The sequence below is a fragment of the Mustelus asterias genome, chromosome 28 (genome assembly GCF_964213995.1).
Source record: "Mustelus asterias chromosome 28, sMusAst1.hap1.1, whole genome shotgun sequence".
NCBI lineage: Eukaryota > Metazoa > Chordata > Chondrichthyes > Carcharhiniformes > Triakidae > Mustelus > Mustelus asterias.
In genome coordinates, this window is record NC_135828.1 from 12,182,972 (window position 1) to 12,207,791 (window position 24,820).

At 46.0% G+C, this 24,820-nt stretch overlaps 1 protein-coding gene across 3 annotated transcripts in view; it reads right to left on the minus strand.

Annotated features, from left to right (window-relative positions):
* rps24 (ribosomal protein S24) overlaps positions 1 to 24,820 on the minus strand; it is an 86,181-nt gene that overhangs the window by 33,494 nt on the left and 27,867 nt on the right. The gene's annotated exons all lie outside the window — the stretch shown is intronic.

Sequence of the window (24,820 nt, forward strand, 5' to 3'; positions counted from 1 at the left end):
GCAGGAGGCCATTCGGCCCATCACGTCTGCACCGACCACAATCCCACCCAGGCCCTATCCCCATAAACCCCATGCATTTACCCTAGCTAGTCCCCCTGACATTAAGGGGAAATTTAGCATGGCCAATCCACCTAACCTGCACATCTTTGGACTGTGGGCGTCACGGTAGCACAGTGGTTAGCACTGCTGCTTCACAGCTCCAGGGACCTGGGTTTGATTCCCGGCTTGGGCCACTGTCTGTGTGGAGTTTGCACATTCTCCTCGTGTCTGCGTGGGTTTCCTCCGGGTGCTCCGGTTTCCTCCCACAGTCCAAAGATGTGCGGGTTAGGTTGATTGGCCATGCTAAAATTGCCCCTTAGTGTCCTGAGATGCGTAGGTTAGAGGGATTAGTGGGTAAATATGTCGGGATATGGGGGATAGGGCCTGGGTGGGATTGTGGTCGATGCAGACCCGATGGGCCAAATGGCCTCTTTCTGTACTGTAGGGTTTCTATGATGATTTCTATGAAACCGGAGCACCCGGGGGCAACCCACGCAGGGAGAACATGTAAACTCCACACAGACAGTGACCCAGGATGGGAATTGAACCCTGGTCCCTGGTGCTGTGAGGCAGCAGTGCTAACCACTGTGCCACCGTGCTGCCCAATTTAATTTGTACTGTGCAACTATCCTCCAGTACAAGGGGCAGCAGATGCATGGGAACACCACCACTTGTAAGTTCCCCTCCAAACCATCCTGACTTGGAACTATGTCGGCCATTCCTTCACTGTCACTGGGTCAAAATCCTGGAACTCCCTCCCTAAGGGGAGCACCTACACAACATGGACTGCAGTAGTTCAGGAAAGAGGCTCACCACCACTTTCTCAAGGCCAATTAGGAATGGGTAATATATGCCCATGCGTGGGTTTCCTCCGGGTGCTCCGGTTTCCTCCCACAGTCCAAAGATGTGCGGGTTAGGTTGATTGGCCAGGTTAAAAAAATTGCCCCTGCGAGTCCTGGGATGCATAGGTTAGAGGGATTAGCGGGTAAAATATGTGGAGGTAGGGCCTGGGTGGGATTGTGGTCGGTGCAGACTCGATGGGCCGAATGGCCTCCTTCTGCACTGTAGGGTTTCTATTCTATTCTATTCTATGCCGGCCTAACCAGCGACACCCACATCCCATGAATGAATAAAAAAAGAACATTGCATTTTGTTGGAGGAATAATCAATTTATATTGTGTAACTATTCTGCACTTGCTGCATTTTGCTGGAGTAATGATCCGTTCTATAGTAAGCAATTAAAATAATCTGGCTACACTCAGGAGACTCAGTTTTCTATAGTTTGAGCCATGAGTTTGGAGTCTCTCGGTGCCACCCTGCCTCCGAAAGTGGTGCCAATATTCACTCCGTAATAACTTTGGTGGAGTTAAATTTGTCATTCTTATTTCTGTTTTGAGTTTGGGGAATACTCTGCAGCGTGTCCAAGATTTGTGAGGAGGGGAGATTGTGGCATAGTGTAATGTCACTGGGCTAGTGAACCAGAGTCCCAGGCTAACACTCTGAAGATATGGGTTCAAATCCCACCACGGCAGCTAGTGAAAATATCAATTCAATTCATAAAATCTGGAATTGAAAGCTAATTTCTGTAAAGGTGACTATTAAACGATCACTAATTCTCATAGAAAGACTTTGCCAGTTGATGTCTCCAACCCATGAAAGAATAAAGACAAGATAGCAATCCGGGAGTTGTACAGTGTGATTTTGATCGAATGATGTCACATTGACTTGTGATATTATTACCGCAGCTTTAAGGAGAAGCCATTTGTAGATGATTGACAATGATTGTGAACACTGTCCATCTTACAAATTAAAGTTGGGTGGTTAAAAGTGGGCGGCACGGTGGCACAGTGATTAGCGCTGCTGCCTCACAGCGCCAGGGACCCGGATTCGATTACCGACTTGGGTCACTGTCTGTGTGGAGTCTGCACGTTCTCCCCATGTCTGCGTGGGTTTCTTCCTACAGTCTGAAAGACGTGCTGGTTAGATGCATTGACCCGAACAGGCGCCAGAGTGTGACGACTAGGGGAATTTCACAGTATCTTCATTGCAGCACTCATGTAAGCCTTACTTGTGACTAATAAATAAACTTTATTTTACTTTTTAAAATTGTTCTCCTATTAACACATTCTGATATACAACTTTCAGCACCTTCTATAGCCCTTCACACTGCCATTACCACTTACCCCATCTACATTAATGGGAACGAAGTAGAAAGGGTCGAGAGCTTCAAGTTTTTAGGTGTCCAGATCACCAACAACCTGTCCTGGTCCCCCCATGCCGAAACTGTAGTTAAGAAAGCCCCCCAACACCTCTACTTTTTCAGAAGACAAAGGAAATTTGGCGTGTCAGCTACGACTCACACCAACTTTTACAGATGCATCATAGAAAGCATTCTTTCTGGTTGTGCTACAGCTTGGTATGGCCCCTGCTCTGCCCAAGACCGCAAGGAACTACAAAAGGTCGTGAATGTAGCCCAATCCATCTCGCAAACCAACCTCCCATCCATTGACTCTGTCAACACTTCCCGCTCCCTCGAGAAAGCAGCCAGCATAATTAAGGACCCCACGCACCCCGGGCATTCTCTCTTCCACCTTCTTCCTTCGGGAAAAAGATACAAAAGTCTGAGGTCACGCACCAACCGGCTCAAGAACAGCTTCTTCCCTGCTGCTGTCAGACTTTTGAATGGACCTACCTTATATTAAGTTGATCTTTCTCTACACCCTAGCTATGACTGTAACACTACATTCTGCACTCTCTTGTTTCCTTCTCTATGAACAGTATGTTTTGTCTGTACAGCGCGCAAGAAACAATACTTTTCACTGAATGTTAATACATGTGACAATAATAAATCAAATCAAAGATCAAACACTTCCTCTGTCTTGTGTCCTACACACCTTTGTTGCAACCTCTCTTAGCTCCCATCGATCACTGTCTTTCTACCCTGCTCTCCCCCCCCCCATACAGTACATGATCCATCACATCTCTTCCTCTCTTTGACATGGAAGAAGAATCACACGCTATCGAAACATTAAGTCTGTTTCTCTCTCCACAGATCCTGCCAGACCTGCTGAGTTCTTTTCCAGCACTTTCTGTTTTTATTACAGGGTTTAAAGCTCAGTGGGTGAAGGGGTCCTGAGACAGGTGAAAAGCTGTACAGAGCACCAAGACTGGACATTTGATCCGGAACCTATGATGAGTTCAAACTGGGGTAATATCCTGGGCTAGGAAAGAGAAAAATAGCTTCCAATGACTGTGTGAAGCTGGAGAGAATGTGTGTGGAGTTTGGGTTTGGAAAGTAGCAGAGGCCCCTCATGGTTGAGTGCCCTGTTGACACAATGGGTAGAGTTTTCTCCTTGGCGTAGCTCCAGCAGAGACTAATTTTCCGGGGACTGTTTGCCCAGCTCTCGGCTGTAGCTCAGTGAGAGAGGACCATTGATTCAGTCTCATTTCCACAGAGAAGGAGACCATTCAGTCAATCCAGTCTATGCCAGCTCTCTGTAGACCAATCCCGTCACCCTATGGTTCTCTTTTACTTAGAAACATAGAAACGAGAAGCAGGAGGAGGCCATTCGGCCCTTCGAGCCTGCTCTGCCATTCATCTTGATCGTGGCCGATCATCAGATTTATAATCCTGATCCCGCCTTTGCCCCATGTTCCTTGATCCCAAGAGCTATATCTAATTTCTTCCTGTTTTGGCCTCAACCACTTTCTGTGCTCGTGAATTCCACGCGTTCACCACCCTCCGGGTGAAGCGAGACTACACTTCAAAATGGCACTTAATTAGCTGCAAAGCACTTTGGGGGAACATCCTGAAGTTGTGAAAGGCGCTATACAAATGTCATTTCCATTCCCCTTCTGCCTTCAATGATGTCCGGGATTTCTTGCAGATTGCATTGGGCGGGATCTTCTGGCCGCGCTCACCCCAAGACCGGAAAATCCCGCTCAAGCTCAACGGACCTGTGCGTGGTCCATGTCACGGCCGCTACGCTTCCCGTGGCGGGTGGGACGGGAAAATTCCGCCCAGCAGGGTGGGATGACCTCAACCCGGAAAATCAGATGGAGTTAGTGCCTGGTCATTTTGCAGTAGGGATTGCGTCTCCATTTGTCATGTATCCAGTAGGATTCTGCCAAACGCACACATTCCCAGCCCACCTAGCACACCCTACTGCAGGTTTTTGTTCATCCTCACTTGGCACAATGCCAAGGGGGAAAGCGCCCGCTTTGCCCTCACTTTTAGCTGGTTTAACAATGATCAAAATGACATTATGAGGTCAGACGCATTCTGTGCCATGCGTTGCCACGGTGGCACAGTGGTCAGCACTGCTGCCTCACAGCGCTAGGGACCCGGGTTCAATTCCCGGCTTGGGTCACTGTCTGTGTGGAGTCTGCACATTCTCCCCGTGTCTGCGTGGGTTTCCTCCGGGTGCTCCGGTTTCCTCCCACAGTCTGAAAGATGTGTGGGTTAGTTGGATTGGCCAAGCTTAGTATCAGGGGGACTAGCTAGGGTAAATGCATGGGGATAGGGCCTGGGTGGGATTGTGGTCAGTGCAGACTTGAAGGGCCGAATGGCCTCCTTCTGCACTGTAGGATTCTATCAATGAACTGCACTTGCAATCTGTAACCAAAAGAGAAAATGCTGGAAAATCTCAGCAGGTCTGGCAGCGTCTGTAAGGAGAGGAAAGAGCTGATGTTTCGAGTCCAGATGACCCGTTGTCAAAGCAACCAGTAAGCTTGTGTAACTGGATAACATGCATGTGAACACCGGTGACACAAAGCAAACAGCACTGTGGTAAACCACTGTTAAGCTTATTGCCTGTGTGTGTGTGACATGCCTGGGCATGCCCCTGCCGGCCCTGCCTGAGACTCCTCCCCCCCTGGTCCAGGTATAAAGGTGACTGCTCCCCACCCCCCTGCCTCAGTCTCTGGACCAGTTTATCAGCATGGGTGTGCTCCAAGTCTTTTGCAAATAAAAGCCTATTTGTTCTTGCATAACTAGTCTTTGCTTGATTGATAGTGCATCAAGCACCTTGCTCTTCAATGTTAGAAGACAGGTGTAAAAGGGGCTAGTAGAAAGTTAATCGGGGTAAATCACCACAGACGCTGCATTAGCAGGGCATCTGGTAGATGCTGTTCTGTTATGATTGCAGTTTCTTCAATTCTCAGTAGTTGAACATCTTAGCTTAGATGCTATTTTCCATTTGTTAAGCAGTACATAATCCCCGCACCGCACATTTCTTTTGGCATCTGGTCAGGTAGAAAATGGTGCGGTGAACTTTCTTTTACACCGGTTATTTTCAGAGCTTATTAGGAAGCCGCTGAGTAGTTTTTTGTAGTTGTGTTTCTCACAAAGCATTGCGGAGATTTCTTAATATACATACACAGAGAGGCCACAAGCACATTATGCATCGAGAAGAAAATGTGCTTGCATTATTCATTAAACAGAGATCAATTTTTACTTACATTTCAAAGTCTGCAAAAGCAGCATTTGCCATGTTTTAGTTAACATAAATTGAATTCAGTTGTTGCTACTTGCACAGAAATCACTCATTTTTATGAAGACGCTCCTACTCCAATGCACACATTTCAAGCCACCATTCAACAGGACTTAAAGACACAATTGTACTTTATTCCCTGATAGTATATCATCCTTCAATTAGGAAGCTCGGCATGTGATCACAATTGCATTGGGGAGTGCGGGTGGAATTATATCCCACTCCCTGGTACCGTGGAGCCCGACAGTCCCCTGGTGGCACATTGGAGACTCTGCACATGATCCGGGAACAAAAAAAAAACACATCCACAGACTCGGCAAGGAAAACAATTCCATTCCCTGACACGCTGTTTTCCTAAATCCTTTGCATTGAAGCAGAACAATTGTCAAATTGGTCCCACTGCAACTTCAAGGAAATTACTGAGCCTGACAGTTAATTTCTTCACAGATTAGCATCAGATATATTTTACCAGTTTCTGCTATCAGACCGCCGACAACAGAAGTCATTACTTAATCCTGATTCTCTCGGCCCTGTCCCCTCCCTGTATTATGTACAGAACACACATAAGAGACAAGAGTGTCATTGTGAACTTCCAAGACTCTGATTATAATTCCTAATTAGTGCAAAGATAAAATTAAGCAATTGCTGCAAGTGTAGTGATGGAATACTGTGATATCAGCAATTTAGATTTATAGCCTTATTACGACAAGATATTATTTAAACATTGCCCTAGAGTGAAGGAAGTCTATTGTCCACCACTGGGGAAACTGAACAAGCCATTTTACATTGCAGCTCATGACAACTGATTTCACTATGAGATGTTTCATGATATATAAATTAATGATCAACTTTTTAAAAATGCACAATGTAATGCTTATATATATATATATATATATATGCTGTCGAGTTTTATAAACATTATTGCATATTTGCTAAAAACCTTTTTCTACACAGTGTCGCTTACACGATGGTGTCTACATAATTAATAACCCAATTTCACGACTTAATATGGTTCTCACACACACGCACACACACACACACACACACACCCTCCACAGGGAGGCATGCAGGCAATGTTCCAGAAACTGGGCTGAGTGGCTGGTTTGGTTGAAGGGTGGAGCGGGGGTTTTGTGCAGTCAGCTTTCTTTACAGTGGTGGTGAGGTATCGATTAAAGATCTTTTGAAAAGCTGGCACCTTCTGCTTACTGGTGTGAAGAATAAAAATTAAGGGCGAACCGTGAGGGGATAGGCTTTGTGCCTAATTAAAACAGTTCCGATTAAGGCCAGAATGATGGCTGCGATTCCACACATGGGTGTTTCTATGCTTCTTATAACATTATAGATTGAGCTGCATAGGTCTATTTTGTTGTTGATAACATGCAGCTATAATTACTGCGGTTTAAGCCTTTCCTTCCATGTGCAGTGAGAAACCAGCAGAAATAAAGCCCAGATTGTTTACCAAGGATGAGCAATTGCATCTCTGGAGGAATAATGGTTTGCGTTGTTAAAACAACATCATAAATATGTTCAAAATATGTTTACAATTTCATGACAGATAAGCCGTTCTTATGGTGATGAGAATTAAGTACAGGTAAGGAGTGGAATTTGAGTGAAATACCAGGCACGGTGGCACAGTGGTTAGCACTGCAGCCTCACAGTGCCAGGGACCTGGGTTCGATTCCCGGCTCGGGTCACTGTCTATGTGGAGTTTACACATTCTCCCCGTGTCTGCGTGGGCTTCCCCCGGGTGCTCCAGTTTCCTCCCACGATCCAAAGATGTGCGGGTTAGGCAGATTGGCCATGCTAAATTGCCCCTTAGTGTCAGGGGGATGAGCTAGGGTAAATGCATGGGGTTATGGGGATAGGGCCTGGGTGGGATTGTGGTCGGTGCAGACTCGATGGGCCGAATGGCCTCCTTCTGCACTGTAGGGATTCTAGAGTCACTCTCCCACAGTCGCCGCTAAATACAACTGGTAAGGGCAGAATATTGAAACTATCCCAAAAAACAAGTTTTACTTCATACTTTCATTGCAAGACTATTCACAAAATGCTGCTATTTCTTCCTGATTTTTTCCTGATGAATCTGTATTTTCTGCCTAGTTGGATTTATTCACAAACTCCCAAATGTGATTGAAAGAGGGCGGCACAGTGGCACAGTGGTTAGCACTGCTGCCTCACCGCGCCAGGGACCTGGGTTCAATTCTGGCCTCGGGTCACTGTCTGTGCGGAGTCTGCACCTTCTCCCTGTGCCTGCATGGGTTTCCTCCGGGTGCTCCGGTTTCCTCCCACAGTCCAAAGATGTGCAGGTTAGGTAGATTGGCCAGGCTAAATTAACCCTAGTGTCAGGGGGATTAGCAGGGTAAATATGTAGGGTTACGGGGATAGGTCCTGGGTGGGATTGTGTTCAGTGCCGACGGGATGGGCTGAATGGCCTCCTTCTGCACTGTAGGGATTCTATGATTCTATGAAATTTAGACAATAGGCCAGCTTACTATCCAGCTTAGAAATATACTCTAGAGATGGACCAAATTGTTATATCTAGCCGGTTCCGTTTAGCCAGGTTTACACCAGGCAATAGAACATCCAATGTTCCCCACCACCAACCACATAATCATCTCTGAAAGGCAGAAACAGATTTTTTTTTAAATACCCCAGGCCAGCTTGGGGAAGGAAAGCATTCTCAGAAATCCCTCTCCAATCTCGAAAATGACCAAGAACAGATTCCAGGAGGCAAATTGCCACAGTACATCACGCAATATCTCATCTATCGTTAAAACCCATTCCAATATCTTACCCAGCCCCGCCTTTGGATGTTTGCAGAATATTAAGCACCATCTCATCAGCCAGCAACGGATCCCAAACCATCATGACCTGCTGTGAAAAGGAACACCTTCTGACAACTACCCATGCATTTATTTTCAGCCTGTGCAGACACGATGGGCTGAATGGCCTTTTTCTATGCTGCAACTTTCCTATGGTTCTATATCCCCTCGTTCTCAGTAATTTAACCAATTCAAAGAATTTGTCCACGTGCATTATCCCTTTGCCTTCGTAAAAATTTAAAGGAAGAAATGTTAGCCTGTTCATGACCACCAATATTGAATCAATCAAATGGCATGGTGGCCCAGCGGTTAGCACTGCTGCCTCACAGCGCCAGGGACCTGGGTTCGATTCCCGGCTTGGGTTACCGTTTGTACAGAGTCTGCACGTTCTCCCCATGTCTGCATGAGTTTCCTCCAGGTGCTCCTGTTTCCTCCCACAATCTGAAAGACGTGTTGGTTAGGTGCTTTGACCATGCTAAATTCTCCCTCAGTGTCCCCAAACAGTAAGCAGTCTCACAACACCAGGTTAAAGTTCAACAGGTTTATTTGGAATCACGAGCTTTCGGAGCACTGCTCCTTCATCAGGTGAGTGGAGAGGTGGGTTCGCATATATAGACAGAGAGACAATTGCAAGATGATGGTTGGAATGCAAGTCTTTACAGATAATCAGGTCTTTACAGGTACAGACAGTGCGAGTGGGGAGAGGGATAATCACAGGTTAAAGAGGTGTGAATTGTCTTCAGGTAAGCGTTCTCCAAAGCGGCCTTCAAGACACACGACAACGCAGAATTGCCGAGCAGAAACTATAGCCAAGTTCCGCACACATGAGGTCGGCCTCAACCGGGATCTTGGGTTCATGTCACACTACGTGTAACCCCCACGACTTGCCTGGGCTTGTAAAATCTCACTAACTGTCCTGGCTTGAGTCAATTCACACATCTCTGTCTGTATATGCCGTGTTTGTGAACCCCCCCCTCTCCATTCACCTGATGAAGGAGCAGCACTCCGAAAGCTCGTGCACCCGAACAATTATTGGATGGCGACTAGAGATTTTCACAGTAACTTCACTGCAGTGTTAATGTAAGCCTCTTTTTGACACTAGTAAATAAAATAAAGAACTTATTTGATTCCAATGTAGTGCGTGAACAATCAGCGCTCAATAACATACAAACAAATGAATTAAAATGGTTTAGTTTATTCTCATTGCTTACATCTTTCAATGCAACAAGTTCTTCTTTTACGATGAATTTTGCCAATTATGTGAGACCACAGCGCCACATGTTAATCCATGGTTACTCAGTGACATCAACAGAATGAGTAATTCCACAGAAAACAATTTATTTCTTGCACGTTATCCAGCTAAAATCAATGCACAAAGCAATGTTATGCAATTTCCCTCCCTCTGGTCGACCAACTAGTCATACTGCTTGACCGCTGACCTTTACATCTGTCACGCTCATGAACAGGTTGGTGTGCTTTGCTTATCCTGCGCTGCTCTGGGATAATCTGTATATTTACACAACTGACAGAACCCTCTAATGATGAACAAAGTAATACACATTAGGACTGCCAAGTTAACGAGGCAATAAGTGGCTCCCTCACATTGCGGAAACAACTTAGCCTGTGGCCTTGTCATTTATGGGCAATGCAGAGAGGTTGCTGCCCAGGAAACCTGCCAGTTATGATGCCGTTTAATAACTGTTCATTGGCTTTCTTACGTGTGATATATGGCCTTTAAAATACCGGTGAAAGGATGATGGAAGATCTTCGAGTGAATGACGTAACCTTGGCAGATTTTAATTGCAAGACAAGTTGGTAATTGGTTGAGGGGTCGGAGTCGTAGAGTTAAATGGAATGTACTGTGATTGGCTGAATGTAGTGCTCCCCCCCAGGGAATCGACTTTCATCATATTTATCTGTGACAAGACTGCACGAGTTGAGTAGTACATCCAGGTTTGCAAATGATACTAGGTTAGTGGAAGCAACGGTGGCCCAGTGGTTAGCGCAGCTGCCTCACAGCGCCAGGGACCCGGGTTCGATTCCAGCCTCGGGTCAGTGTCTGTGTGGAGTTTGCACATTCCCCCCGTGTCTGCGTGGGTTTCCTCCGGGTGCGCCGATTTCCTCCCACAGTCCAAAGATGTGTGCGTTAGGTTGATTGGCCGTGCTAAATTGAACCTTAGTGTCAGGGGGATTAGCAGGGTAAATACGTGGGGTGACGGGAATAGGGCCTGGGTGGGATTGTGATCGGTACAGACTCGATGGGCCGAATGGCAACCTTCTGCACTGTATGAGTCTATGGTACATAGACAGGTTAAGTGAGGGCAATGAGACGAGAGTGATTAGTGGGCTAGTAATCCAGAGGCCCAGGCTAATACTCTGGCCAACTGGGCTCAAATCCCACCACGGCAGCTGGTGGAACTTAAATTCAGTTCATAAGATCGGAAATTGAAAGCTAGTCTTAGTAATCATGACCCATGAACCATCATCAATGGTCACAAATACCCTTTTGACTCACTCATTTCCTTTAGGGAAGGAAATCTGTCATCTGTAGCTCTCATGGCCTACATGTGATTCCAGATCCAAAGCAATGTGGTTGCCTCTGAACTACCTTCTGAAATGGCACCTTCGGAAATTAGGGTTCAGCAACCAGTGCAGGTCCAGCCAGTGATGCCCAACACTGCATGAAAGAATAAAGAAAAAAAAATGGAGAAAATAATAGCAGATTGAGTTCAGTGTGGGGAGATGTGAGGTCATCTAATTTGGATCCAAAAATGGCAAATGGGTCTTGGAGCTGTGGAGGTGCAAAGGAAGCATCCAAGTACACAAAGGCGGCACGGTGGCACAGTGGTTAGCACCGCTGCCTCACAGTGCCAGGGACCTGGGTTTGATTCCCAGCTTGAGTCACTGTCTGTGCAGATTCTGCACGTTCTCCCCGCGTCTGCGTGGGTTTCCTCCGGGTGCTCCCGTTTCCTCCCACAGCCCGGAATACGTGCTGGTTAGGGTGCATTGGCCGTGCTAAATTCTCCCTCAGTGTAACCCGAACAGACGCCAGAGTGTGGCGACTCGGGGATTTTCACAGTAACTTCATAGCAGTGTTAATGTAAGCCTACTTGTGACACTAATAAATAAACTTTTAAAATTACAAAAAGTGAGGAACTTAAAACAATTACAGGGACTGAAAAAATCATTAAAAGCAGACAAAACTTCATCCTAGGGTCTTAAAAGAATTTACTGTTGAGATAGTAAATGCATTGGTTTTAATTTTCCAAAATTCCTTAGATTCTGAATGCTCCCATCAGATTGGAAAATAGTGAATTTGACTTCCTTATTCGAGAAAGAAGGGAGACAGAACACAGCAAACTGCGTGCTGGTTAGTTTAACATCTGCCATAGGGAAAATGCTGGAATCTATTATCTAGGAGGGTATAACGGGGTACTTGGAAAATCTTAATGCAACCAGGCAGAGTCAATATGGTTTTGTGAAAGGGAAATTGTGTTTGGCTAATTAATTAGAGTTCTTTGAGAAAGTAACAAACAACGTGGTTAAAGGGGAACCTGTGGAGGTGGTGTACTTAGAAACCAGAAGGCATTTGACAAGGTTCCACATCAAAAATTATGACATAAAATGGTAACTCATTGTCTGGGGAAAACATAGAAGCATGGATAGCGGATTGCTTAGCCAACAGGAAAGAGATTAGGCATAAATGGGCAATTTTTGGGGTTTATAAAATGTAACAAGTGGAGTGTCACAGGGATTAGTGCAGGGTTTCAACAATTTACAATCTATATCAATGAATTGGGTGAAGAGACCAAATGTGTAGTTGCTAACTTTGGTAACTACACAAAGCTAGGTAGGAAATCAAGTTGTAAAGAGAACACAAGGATATAGACAGGTTGAGTGAGTGGACAAATAATTGGCAGATTGAGTATAATGTGGGAAAATGTGAACTTGTCCACTTTGGTATGGAGATCCAAAGATCCAAAAAGCAACATAACATTTATATTGAGAGGGATTATGGAACTCTGAGATAGGGAGGGATCTGGCTGCCCTGCGACAGGAATCATAAAAGGTTGATGTTGTTTATTGCTAGGAGAATGAGATGTAAAAGTAGGGATGCTTTGCTACAGTTGTACAGGGCAATGGCGAGACCACATCTGGAATTTGGTATTCTTATTTAAGTTTATTTATTAATGTAGGCTTACATTAGCACTGCAATGAAGTTAATTGCAGTGCTAATGTAAGATAATCATGCAACATTTAACAGATTAAAACAGTCTTAAGGAGCACATCGTTAAAGTAAAGTTTGTTTATTAGTCACAAGTCGGCTCACGTTAACACTGCAATGAAGTTACTGTGAAAGTCCCCAAGTCGCCACACTCCGGCGCTTGTTCGGATACACTGAGGGAGATTTTAGCATGGCCAATGCACCTAACCAGCACGTTTTTCGGACAGTGGGAGGAAACCGGAGCACCCGGCGGAAACCCACCCAGACACGAGGAGAACGTGCAGACTCCGCACAGACTGACCCAAGACCAGGATTCGAACCTGGGTCCCTGACGCTGTGAGGCAGCAGTGCTAACCACTGTGCCACCGTGCAGAGTCACAGAAAGGACATAGTCATTCCATTCGAAGTAGTTCAGTGAAGATTCCTGGGATGAGGGGGTTCATCTTATGAGGAAAGGTTGGACAGGCTGGTCCTGTATCCATTGGAGTTTGGAAGAATGAGAGGTGATTTTATTGAAACAAATGAGATCCTGAGTAGACTTGATCTAGTGGCTGTTGAGAGGATGTTACCTCTTGTGGGAGAGACCAGAACTAGGAGATACAATTTAAACTTAAGCAGTTTCCCAATTAAGATGGAGATGAAGAAAAATATTTTCTCTCAGAGGGTCTTGAGTCTGTGGAACTTTCTTCTCCAGAGAAGAGTAGAGGCCGGGTCATTGCACATTGTTAAGGCAGAGGTAGATAGATTCTTGACTAACAAGGAAGTCAAAGGGTATCAGGACAAAGTATACTTGATCAGTCATGATTTTATTAAATGGCGTAGCAGGCTTGATGGGCCAAATGGCCTACTCCTGCTCCTAACTCATTTGGAAAAGCCGATGAACAAGTATAAAAAGTTATCAAAAAGATTAATTACATGTTGGCCTTTTTCCTCAAGAAGGCTGAAATACTAAGGGGAGGAAGTTTTCAGTCAGACCCCACCCAGAGTACTTCTGGGAACAGCACACCAGGAAGGATATATTGGACTAGGAAGGAATAAAATGCAGATTCACCAGAATAATACAAATTCTTGAAGGTTAAGTTATGAGGTCAGGCCGCAGAGCATTCACTTAAGTTTAGAAGCTTGAGGAGTGATCTGATCACTGTGTGCAGTATTGCTCCCCTTATATGAGGAAGGATATATTGGCATTGGAGGGAGTGCAGAGAAGGTTCACCAGGTTGATACCGGAGATGAGGGGTTTGGATTATGAGGAGAGGCTGAGGAGATTGGGTTTGTACTCGTTGGAGTTTAGAAGGATGAGGGGGGATCTTATGGAGACTTATAAGATAATGCGGGGGCTGGATAGGGTGGAGGCGGAGAGATTCTTTCCACTTAGTAAGGAAGATAAAACTAGAGGACACAGCCTCAAAATAAAGGGGGGTCGGTTTAAGACAGAGTTGAGGAGGAACTTCTTCTCCCAGAGGGTGGTGAATCTCTGGAATTCTCTGCCCACTGAGGTGGTGGAGGCTACCTCGCTGAATATGTTTAAAGCGCGGATGGATGGATTCCTGATCGGTAAGGGAATTAAGGGTTATGGGGATCAGGCGGGTAAGTGGTACTGATCCACGTCAGATCAGCCATGATCTTATTGAATGGCGGGGCAGGCTCGAGGGGCTAGATGGCCTACTCCTGCTCCTATTTCTTATGTTCTTATGTTCTTATGATCGAAGCGTTTAAATAAGAAAGGGATTGAATAGGGGAGGAGCAGAGAAACTCTCTCTTGTGTCGGGGGAATCCAGCGAAGGGTCGCAAGCCTAAAATTAGAGCGGGGCTACTCAACAGTGGGCTCAGGAAATACTTGTTCATGGCAAATGATGGTGAACATTGAGAACTCCCTCTCCCAGAAGGTGCTTGGTAGTTTGAAATATTCAAGACAGATGGTGACAGATTTTTATTAGCAAAGATATTAAGGAATATAGAGAGCAAATAGGTTTGAGTTTACCAATCAGCTTTGACCTAGCTGAATGATAGAATGGGCTGGGGGGGGCTGAATGGCCTACTCCTGTTCCCATCAAATTGAAACTGTTTGTTTGAAAGAATCACCTCTTGATGCTACATTCAAAAGGATTATGAACGCCCCTGTACATTGTCCCTTTATTGTATCGGGACGTATCATCATGCCAAGTGTTTTGACAACACAACATAGCAGTATATTGTGAGCAAACTATTGGAGGACTTCATAAAATTAGCTCCAAGTGTTTATGATTTCTATATACTTTCTGATTTTGATTTGATTTGATTTATTATTGTCTATTAGTATAGAGTGAAAAGTATTGTTTCTTGCACGCTATACAAAGCATACCATTCATAGAGAAGGAGACAAGAGGGTGCAGAATGTAGTGTTACAGTCATAGTTAGGGTGTAGAGAAAGATCAACTTAATGCAAGGTAGGCCCATTCAAAAGTCTGACGGCAGCAGGGAAGAAGCTGTTTTTGACTCGGTTGGTACATGACCTCAGATTTTTGTATCTTTTTCCCGATGGAAGAAGGTGGAAGAGAGAATGTTTTGGGTGCGTGGGGTCCTTAATTATGTTGGCTGCTTTTCCAAGGCAGCGGGAAGTGTAGACAGAGTCAATGGATAGGAGGCTGGTTTGAGTGATGGACTGGGCTTCGTACATGACTCTTTGTAGTTTATTGCGGTCTTGGACAAAGCAGGAGCCATGCCAAGCTGTGACATAACCGGAAAGAATGCTTTCTATGGAGCATCTGTAGAAGCTGTGAGAGATGTGGGGGGACTTGCCAAATTTCTCTCCTGAGAAAGTAGAGGCATTGGTGGGCTTTTTTAACCATAGCGTCTGCATGGAAGGACCAGGACAGGTTGTTAGTGACCTTGACACCTAAAAACGTGAAGCTCGCGACTATTTCTACTTCGTCCCCATTGATGTAGGCAGGGGTATGTCCTCCACTATGCTTCCTGAAGTCGATGACTATCGACTATCGTTTTGTTGACATTGAGGGAGAGATTATAGTCGTCCTACCAGTTCACCAGATTCTCTATCTCTTTCCTGTACTCCGTCTCGTCATTGTCGAAAATCAAACTTGAAAACTGAGTTTGAGGGGAATTTGGCCAGTCATAGGTGTATAAGTAGAGGGCTGAGGACACAGCCTTGTGGGGCACCAGTGTTGAGGATGATCGTGGAGGAGGTGTTGTTGCCTATCCTTACTGATTGTGGTCTGTGTGTTGGGAAGTTCAGGATCCAGTCACAGAGGGAGGAGCCGAGGCCCAGGCCACGGAGTTTAGAGATGAGTTTTGTGGGAATAATGGTGTTGAAGGCTGAGCTGTAGTCAATAAATAGAAGTCTGACATTGGTGTCCTTGTTATCGAGGGTGCTCCAGGGTTGGGTGCAGGGCCAGGGAGATGGCAACTGCTGTGGACCTGTTGCGGCGGTAGGTGAACTGTAATGGATCCAGGCAGTCGGGAGGCTGGAATTGATTTGTGCCATGACTAACCTTTCGAAGCACTTCATAATGATGGATGTCAGAGCCAGCGGGCAGTAGTTATTAAGGCACACTGCCTGGCTTTTCTTTGGTACTGGGATGTCAGTCCTACTTGGATGATCCTATGGGAGGATCCAAGTTGTATCTTCAACTTCTTACTCATAACAACTTAAGATTAGCTCGTCTGAAATGTTCTTACTGGAAGTGATCACTTTAGAAAGCAGGAGTTAACACAACAGATCTATTGAAAAGCTATTAACTGGAGCTGTAATTACAGTTTACATTTAGAGAGAAATTAACAAAGGCCATTTCTCTCGTGAAGCATTCCTTTAGCAGAGCCTCAGAAAGATAAAAGAGTTTCCATTTACAAGCTACCTTTCAAATCTTCAGAATGTGCAGAGTGCTCTCCAGCCACTAGATTTTCATGTGCAGTAAATGTTACGTAGGAAAATGCAGCAACCAGTTTGTGCACAGCAACTAGAATCATAGAATCCCCACAGTGCACAAGGAGGCCATCCATAGGGAAGCGATGGCCTAGTGGTATTATCGCTTGACCATCAATCCACAAACTCAGCTAATGTTCTGGGGACCCGGGTTCGAATCCCGTCACGGCAGATGGTGGAATTTGAATTCAATAAAAAGAATATCTGGAATTAAGAATCTACTGAAGACCACAAAACCATTGTCAATTGTTGGAAAAACCCATCTGGTTCACTAATGTCCTTTAGGGAAGGAAATCTGCCGTCCTTACCTGGTCTGGCCTACATGTGACTCCAGAGATCACAGCAATGTGGTTGACTCTCAACTGCCCTCTGAACAAGGGCAACTAGGGATGGGCAATAAGTGCTGGCCAGCCAGCGACGCCCCATGTCCCACGCATGAATAAAAAAAATTCGGACAATCGAGCCTGCACTGACAACATCCCACCCAGGCCCCATCACTGTAACCCTGTATATTTACCCTTCAAATCCCCCTGACACTAAAGGGCAATTTTAGCATGGCCAATCAACCTAACCTGCACATCTTAGGCTGAATAGTTTAAAGTTTATTTATTAGTGTCACAAGTAAGGCTTACATTAACACTGCAATGAAGTCACTGTGAAAATCCCCTAGTTGCCACACTCCAGCGCCTGTTCTGGTCAATGCACCTAACCAGTACGTCTTTTGGACTGTGGGAGGAAACCAGAGCACCCGGAGGAAACTCATGCAGACATGGGGAGAACGTGCAAACACCACACAGACAGTGACCCAAACCAGGAATTGAACCCAGGTCCCTAGAGCTGTGAGGCAGCATTGCTAACTGCTGTGCCTCCCAGTAGTTTGTGGCTTTCCTTATTGGATGAGCACCAGGATATTGAATGAACTCCCCTGCAGAATCAAATGGGGCCTCAGTTTAATGCTGAATCCAAAATACTGCATGTCCCGACAATGCGGCACTCCATCGGTACCGTACTGAAGTATAAGCCTTTTGATGTTCAGGTCTGGTTGGGGTTTGAGCCCTTCTGGCACAGCAACAAACCCTCGGCCCCTGACCCATACTGAAGCAGGTCAGTAAACAAGCTTTATCGTCCTGGGGTCCAAACAGAATATCCACCCTCATAACTCAGAAGCCTACAGGCACCATCAGCTCTGTCAACTATTTCCCTTCCCTTTTCACAGAATGAAAGTCTCAAGGGCAACTAGGGATGGACAACAACTGCTGGCCAGCCAGCGACGCCCATGTCCCATGAATGAATTTTTTTAAATTCCAGTCTCAAGGAGAGATTGGATTCTACCACTCTGATGTCCTGGTCGACTAATCAATGCTGTCCAAACACTTCCAAACCTCGACAGCTTGTAATGTCAACTCACTGTGTCAGGCAGCTGATGTTGTAAACTTACTGGCATTCTCTCCAACCGTTTTTAAAAATTTATTTGTGTCATAATTAGGCTTACATTAACTCTGCAATGACATTACTGTGAAAATCCCCTAGTCGCCACACTCCTGCTCCTGTTCGGGTCAATGCACCTAACCAGTCTTTATGGACTGAGGGAGGAAACCGGAGCACCCGGAGGAAACTCCCGCAGACACGGAGAGAGTGTGCAGACTCCGCACAGACAGTGACCCAAGCTGGGAATTGAACCCGGGTCCCTGGCGCTGTGAGACGGCCGTGTTAATCACTGCGCCCACCGTTCCACCTTCACAAACTGGACGGGGGCCAAATCATTCTGTTTCGTCTTAAACGGACACTTTTGTTAAAACCAGCACCCAATTCTGATGGTTTGTGCTTTTACCTAGGGTAAATTATGTCATGTTTTTTGACAGTGTGTTGCAGTGAAACCAGTGCAGCGCTTTGCTACAGGCGCCACCTGCTGGTCTGACAGCAAGGCGCCTGTTGCCTCATATTAGCAGCTGGTGTTGACAAAGGCATTCAAATTCAAATATCTGGATATCCTAGGGTTTCCAACCCTCCAGAGATTAAATATTCATCACTGCTGCAAGCAACCCAGGAGAAAAATCTCAAACTATAGTCTGTTTTCCTTCCAGTTTCTTCGACCATTTTCAATTATTAGGGATGTGGGGGCGGGGGTGGGGAAAGGAAGAGTCACGAGCTGTTTTTAACAAGAGAGTCCGTTTAAGCCTAAACAGAATGATTTGGCCTCCGTCCAGTTTGCGAGGGGCAGCACGGCGGCACAGTGGGTTAGCACTGCCGCCTCACAGCGCCAGGGACCTGGGTTCGATTCCCGGCTTGGGTCACTGTCTACGTGGAGTCTGCACCTTCTCCCCGTGTCTGTGTGGGTTTATCCGGTTTCCTCCCAGAGTCCGGAATACGTGCAAAGCGGAGTTGGCAACCTCAGGCACCAATCTTTTATCTTTGGAGAGAAAGTTCTGAGCGCAGGGCAGGACATGTGCAGCGAAGGCAAATCGAGATCAGGCTGGGTCATTGCTTCAGGGACCTGCAATTGCTCAATACTGAACGCCACCTCAGTCTCTCTGGAACAACCCCCTTTCTCTGGTTAGTATTGTAAGTCAATATTTGTCTCCAGTAAGCTACCGGTTTCGCAATAGTCCATTTCAAAGGCTTAGAACATAGAACAGTACAGCACAGAACAGGCCCTTCGGCCCACGATGTTGTGCCGAGCTTTATCTGAAACCAAGATCAAGCTATCCCACTCCCCATCATCCTGGTGTGCTCCATGTGCCTATCCAATAACCGCTTAAATGTTCCTAAAGTGTCTGACTCCACTATCACTGCAGGCAGTCCATTCCACACCCCAACCACTCTCTGCGTAAAGAACCTACCTCTGATATCCTTCCTATATCTCCCACCACGAACCCTATAGTTATGCCCCCTTGTAATAGCTCCATCCACCCGAGGAAATAGTCTTTGAACGTTCACTCTATCTATCCCCTTCATCATTTTATAAACCTCTATTAAGTCTCCCCTCAGCCTCCTCCGCTCCAGAGAGAACAGCCCTAGCTCCCTCAACCTTTCCTCATAAGACCTATCCTCCAAACCAGGCAGCATCCTGGTAAATCTCCTCTGCACTCTTTCCAGCGCTTCCACATCCTTCTTATAGTGAGGTGACCAGAACTGCACACAATATTCCAAATGTGGTCTCACCAAGGTCCTGTACAGTTGCAGCATAACCCCACGGCTCTTAAACTCCAACCCCCTGTTAATAAAAGCTAACACACTACAGGCCTTCTTCACAGCTCTATCCACTTGAGTGGCAACCTTTAGAGATCTGTGGATATGGACCCCAAGATCTCTCTGTTCCTCCACAGTCTTCAGAACCCTACCTTTGACCCTGTAATCCACATTTAAATTAGTCCTACCAAAATGAATCACCTCACATTTATCAGGGTTAAACTCCATTTGCCATTTTTCAGCCCAGCTTTGCATCCTATCTATGTCTCTTTGCAGCCTACAACAGCCCTCCACCTCATCCACTACTCCACCAATCTTGGTGTCATCAGCAAATTTACTGATCCACCCTTCAGCCCCCTCCTCTAAGTCATTAATAAAAATCACAAAGAGCAGAGGACCAAGCACTGATCCCTGTGGCACTCCGCTAGCAACCTGCCTCCAGTCCGAAAATTTTCCATCCACCACCACCCTCTGTCTTCGATCAGAAACAGTAAGAAGTTTAACAACACCAGGTTAAAGTCCAACAGGTTTATTTGGTAGCAAAAGCCACACAAGGTCAGACAGGTCTTATGAGTTCGATCAGACAGCCAGTTACCTATCCAATCGGCCAACTTTCACTCTATCCCACTTGAAAATGAAACAATCATATCAACAATAACCAGCGAAGGAACAGTTTGTGATCATTTTGCAGCATTCCAGCTTTTAGAATAAACCCCTTTACCCATGGGATCCACTTCAACTATGAGCTAGTCTTCACTGGCTGCTCAGAACCTTCAAGCCCCACCAGGTGACTGTGGATGGTACACTTGCAGGATGCAGTGACAGCTATCCAGGTTCCTGGGAAGCTGCCAGGGCCAATTGTCCTGTATAGCTCACTGTTCAAACGGCTATCTCATACTCCCGAACACATCTCATCTCTTTCTTGGCTCCCAATTGCCTTGACGCAAACCTAGAGTATGCAGAGAACATTGCCTTTTCTCAGCAATGCTTTCAGATGCACGGGAGTGTTTGATTTTGTTTTCCAAGTTTGAGATTGTAACACTCTCTCATCCTCTCAGAAATGCAACGGGACCAGTTACAAATGCTGTGCTCAAGATAACAGAATGGAGGCTGGATCTATTCCTGACTCCCCAAATCCAGCCCACCATCTACAAGGCACAAGTCAGGGGTGTCATGGAATACTCCCCAGTGGCTTGGATGGGTGCAGCTCCAACAACACCCAAGAAGTTTGACCCCGTCCAGGACAAAGCAGCCCGTTACCCTTTCCACAAACATTCACTCCCTCCACCACTGACGAACATTGGCAACGTTGTGTATCATCTACAAATGCACAGCAGGATCTCACCAGGGTTCCTGAGGCAGCGCCTTCCAAACCCACAACCACTACCACCTAGAAGAACAAGGGCAGCAAATGCCTGGGAACACCATCATCTGGAGGTTCCCCTCTAAGGGTGGCACAGTGGTTAGCACTGCTGCCTCACAGCGCCAGGGACCCAGGTTCAATTCCAGCCTTGGGTCACTGTCTGTACGGAGTCTGCACATTCTCCCCGTGTCTGCGTGGGTTTCCTTCGGGTGCTCCAGTTTCCTCCCACAGTCCGAAACACATGCTGGTTAGGTGCATTGGCCGTGCTAAATTCTCCCTCAGTGTACCCGAACAAGCACCGGAGTGTGGTGACTAGGGGATTTTCACAGTAACTTCATTGCAGTGCTAATGTACGCCTACTTGTGACACTAATAAATAAACTAAAAAATCACCACCATCCTGACTTGGAGATATATCGTCATTCCTTCACTGGCGCTGGGTCAAAATTCTGGAACCCCCTCCCTAACAGCACTGTGGGTGTACCTACAGCTCAGGGACTGCAGTGGTTCAAGAAGACGGCTCACCACCACCTACTCAAAGACAACTAGCGATGGGCAATGAATGCTGGCCTTGCCACCAATGCCCACCTCCTGTAACTGAATTGTTAAAAATGAGGGAACGGGACAAATACTGACCTTACGAGCGATGCTCACATCACATGAATGAGTTAAAAATTAGTCAGTCTGGCTCAGTTAATGAGCAGATTGCTGCGTTTTTATTTCCACTTACATACAAGCATATGAATGAGGAGCAGGTGTAGGCCATTCAGCCCCTCGAGCCTGCTAGGCCATTCAACAAGATCATGGCTGATCTGATCGCAACCTCAGCTCCACTTTCCCAGCTACCCCTCCCCCCCCGATAACCTTTCACCCCGTGCTCATTAAGAATCTATCTATCTCTGCCTTACAAATATTCGAAGACTTCCATCACCTTTTGTGGGAGTTCCAAGGACTTGCCTGAGAAAGAAATTCTCTTCATCTCTGCCTTAAATGGGCAACCCCTTATTTTTAAGCAGTGACCCCCTAGTTCCTGATACTTTCACAAGAGGAAATACCCTCTCCACATCCACAGGATCTTAATGCCGCAATCTCTCTGCCGTTTTACACTGGCGCACCCCCACCGCCGGTTTCCCAGCAGCGAGGGGTCAATTCAACGGGAAACCCGTTGGCAGGGCCATAAAATCCTGCCGCCTGGGTGCGGTTCACTGCCTCCCGTCACCGCAAAACACGCCGCAGGGAGGAAGGAAAATCCCGCCCCATGTGTTTTAATCAACACCCCTCTTTATCCTCTCAGCTCCTGTGGATGCAATCCTGCCCTATCCAACCTTTCCTCCAAAGACAATCCTCCCACTCCAGGTATTAGTCTGGTAAACCTCCTCTGAATTGCTTCTAATGCATTTATATCCTTCCTTAAGTGGGGAGACCAACACTGTACACAATACCCCAGATCTGATCTGACCAATGCCCTATTTAACTGAAGCATAATCTCCCTAATTTTGCAGTCAATTCCTCTCACAATAAAGGATGACATTCCATTAGCTTTCCTAACTACTTGCTGCACCTGTAAACTAACCTTTGCAGTTCTTGCACAAGGACACCCAGATCCTTCTGCGCCTCAGAGCTCTGTAATCTCTCACCATTTAGATAATATTGGTGGAATTCTCCAGCCGCGCTGGTCTAAAAGCCGGAAATTCCCGTCCCACCGTCAATGGTGTGTCACATTCTGCGCAACCCGCCCGCTAAATGTCCAGTGGCGGCGGGATGGGAGAATTCCGGCCTATGTGTTTTTTTATTCTTCCTGCCAAAGTGGACAGTTCCACGTTTTCCCACTGTGCTTCATTTGCCGGATTTTTGCCCACTCACTGAACCTAACCGTGTCCTTTTGCAGCCTCCTCATGTCCTCTTCACACCTTACTCTCCTACCTATCTTTGCGTCACCAGCAAATTTAGCAGCCATGCCATCCAAGTCAGTTATATGAATTGTAAAGAGTTGAGGGCCCAGCAGTGAACCCTGTGGCACACCACGCGTTGCATCTTGTCAACCATAAAATGACCCGTTCATGCCCATTTTCTGTTTGCTGTTAGTTCGCCAATCTTCTATCCACGCCAATATGTTCTCCCCTACACCATGAGCTGTCATTTTTCGCAATAACCTTTGATGCGGCACCTTATCAAATGCCTTCTGGAATTGACTGGATTTTCAGAGTAACTTCATTGCAGTGATAAACCTACTTGCGACACTCATAAACTTTTAAAAAACTCATCGGAATAGATAAGTATTAAAGTTAAAGTTTATTTATTAGTCACAAGTAGGCTTACATTAACACTGAAATTAAGTTACTGTGAAAATCCCCTAGTCACCACACTCTGGCGCCTGTTCGGGTACACTGAGGGAGAATTTAGCATGCCCAATGCATCTAACCAGCACGTCTTTTGGATTGTGGGAGCAAACCGGAACACCCGGAGGAAACCCACGCAGACACGGGGAGAAGGTGCAAACTCCACACACACAGTGACCCAAGCCAGGGAAATCGAACCCAGGTCCCTGGCGCTGTGAGGCAGCAGTGTTAACCACTGTGCCGCCCATATGATGTGATCGATCTAATTGCAGCAACATGACTGCAGGATGACATAGATTGAATATTAAAGGGTACATTGGGAAGGACAGGAAGCTAGGAATAGGTGGAGGGGTGGCTCTGTTAATTAAGGACAGTATTAACACAAGAGAGAGAAGGCTGACCTAAGTTTAGGAACAGTAAGAAGTCTCACAACACCAGGTTAAAGTCCAACAGGTTTCTTACTGTGCTTACCCCAGTCCAATGCCGGCATCTCCACATCATGACTAAGTTTAGGAAACCAGGATATAGAAATAGTTTGGGTGGAGACGAAAAGTGATAAAGGCAAGAAGTTACTTGTGGGAGTAGTTTACAACAAAACAGATGAACTGATAACAAATGCCTCCTATAAACCACATTGCTGGGGGTCTGAGGTCACACATGGGCCAGATCAGGTAAGGATGGCAGATTTCCTTCCTAAAGGGACATAATGAATGACATTTGGTTTTTTTTTTAAAAACAGCCATTTTATAGTCATTAATTCCAAATTTTTATTAAATTCAAATTTCTGCTGTGGTGAGATTTGAACCCCAGTCCTCAGAGCATTACCGTGTGGGGCTCCAGGCCAGTGGCAATACTACTAGGCCATCATTTCCTTCCATTCTGTATCAGTCACGATTCTATTTGGTTCACTGGAATCTTGCCATCGGTTATCTCCCAGCCCACTTTGAATTCACTTACCAAACACTTCCCAGTAGCTACTTAAACAATGAAACAGTACATATAACAGAGGGGAGAGCAATAATAAATGGAAAAGGAGAGGAAAGAAAAGAAAGTGGCATTGACACCTCATACAGCCAATTAAATATGTTTGACGTGTAGTTACTGTTTTAATGTAGGAAATGGAGGAACCAGTTTGAGCGCAGAAAACTCCCACACATTGGAGATGTGCCCACCCCAGTCCAACGCCGGCATCTCCACCTCATTGGAGATGATGATGAGATAAGCTGTGTTTTTTTTTTAATTATGTTTTTTGTGGGAGAAATATTGCCCAGTGCATCCGGGATAACCACTGTGCTTTGTCAAACAGTATCATGGTATCTTTTATATAAACCCGAGAGGAAAAACAACCAGAGATAGTTTCACAGAATCAGAGAATCCCGACAGTGCAGAAGGAGGCCATTTGGCCCTTCGAGTCTGCACTGCCCACAATCCCA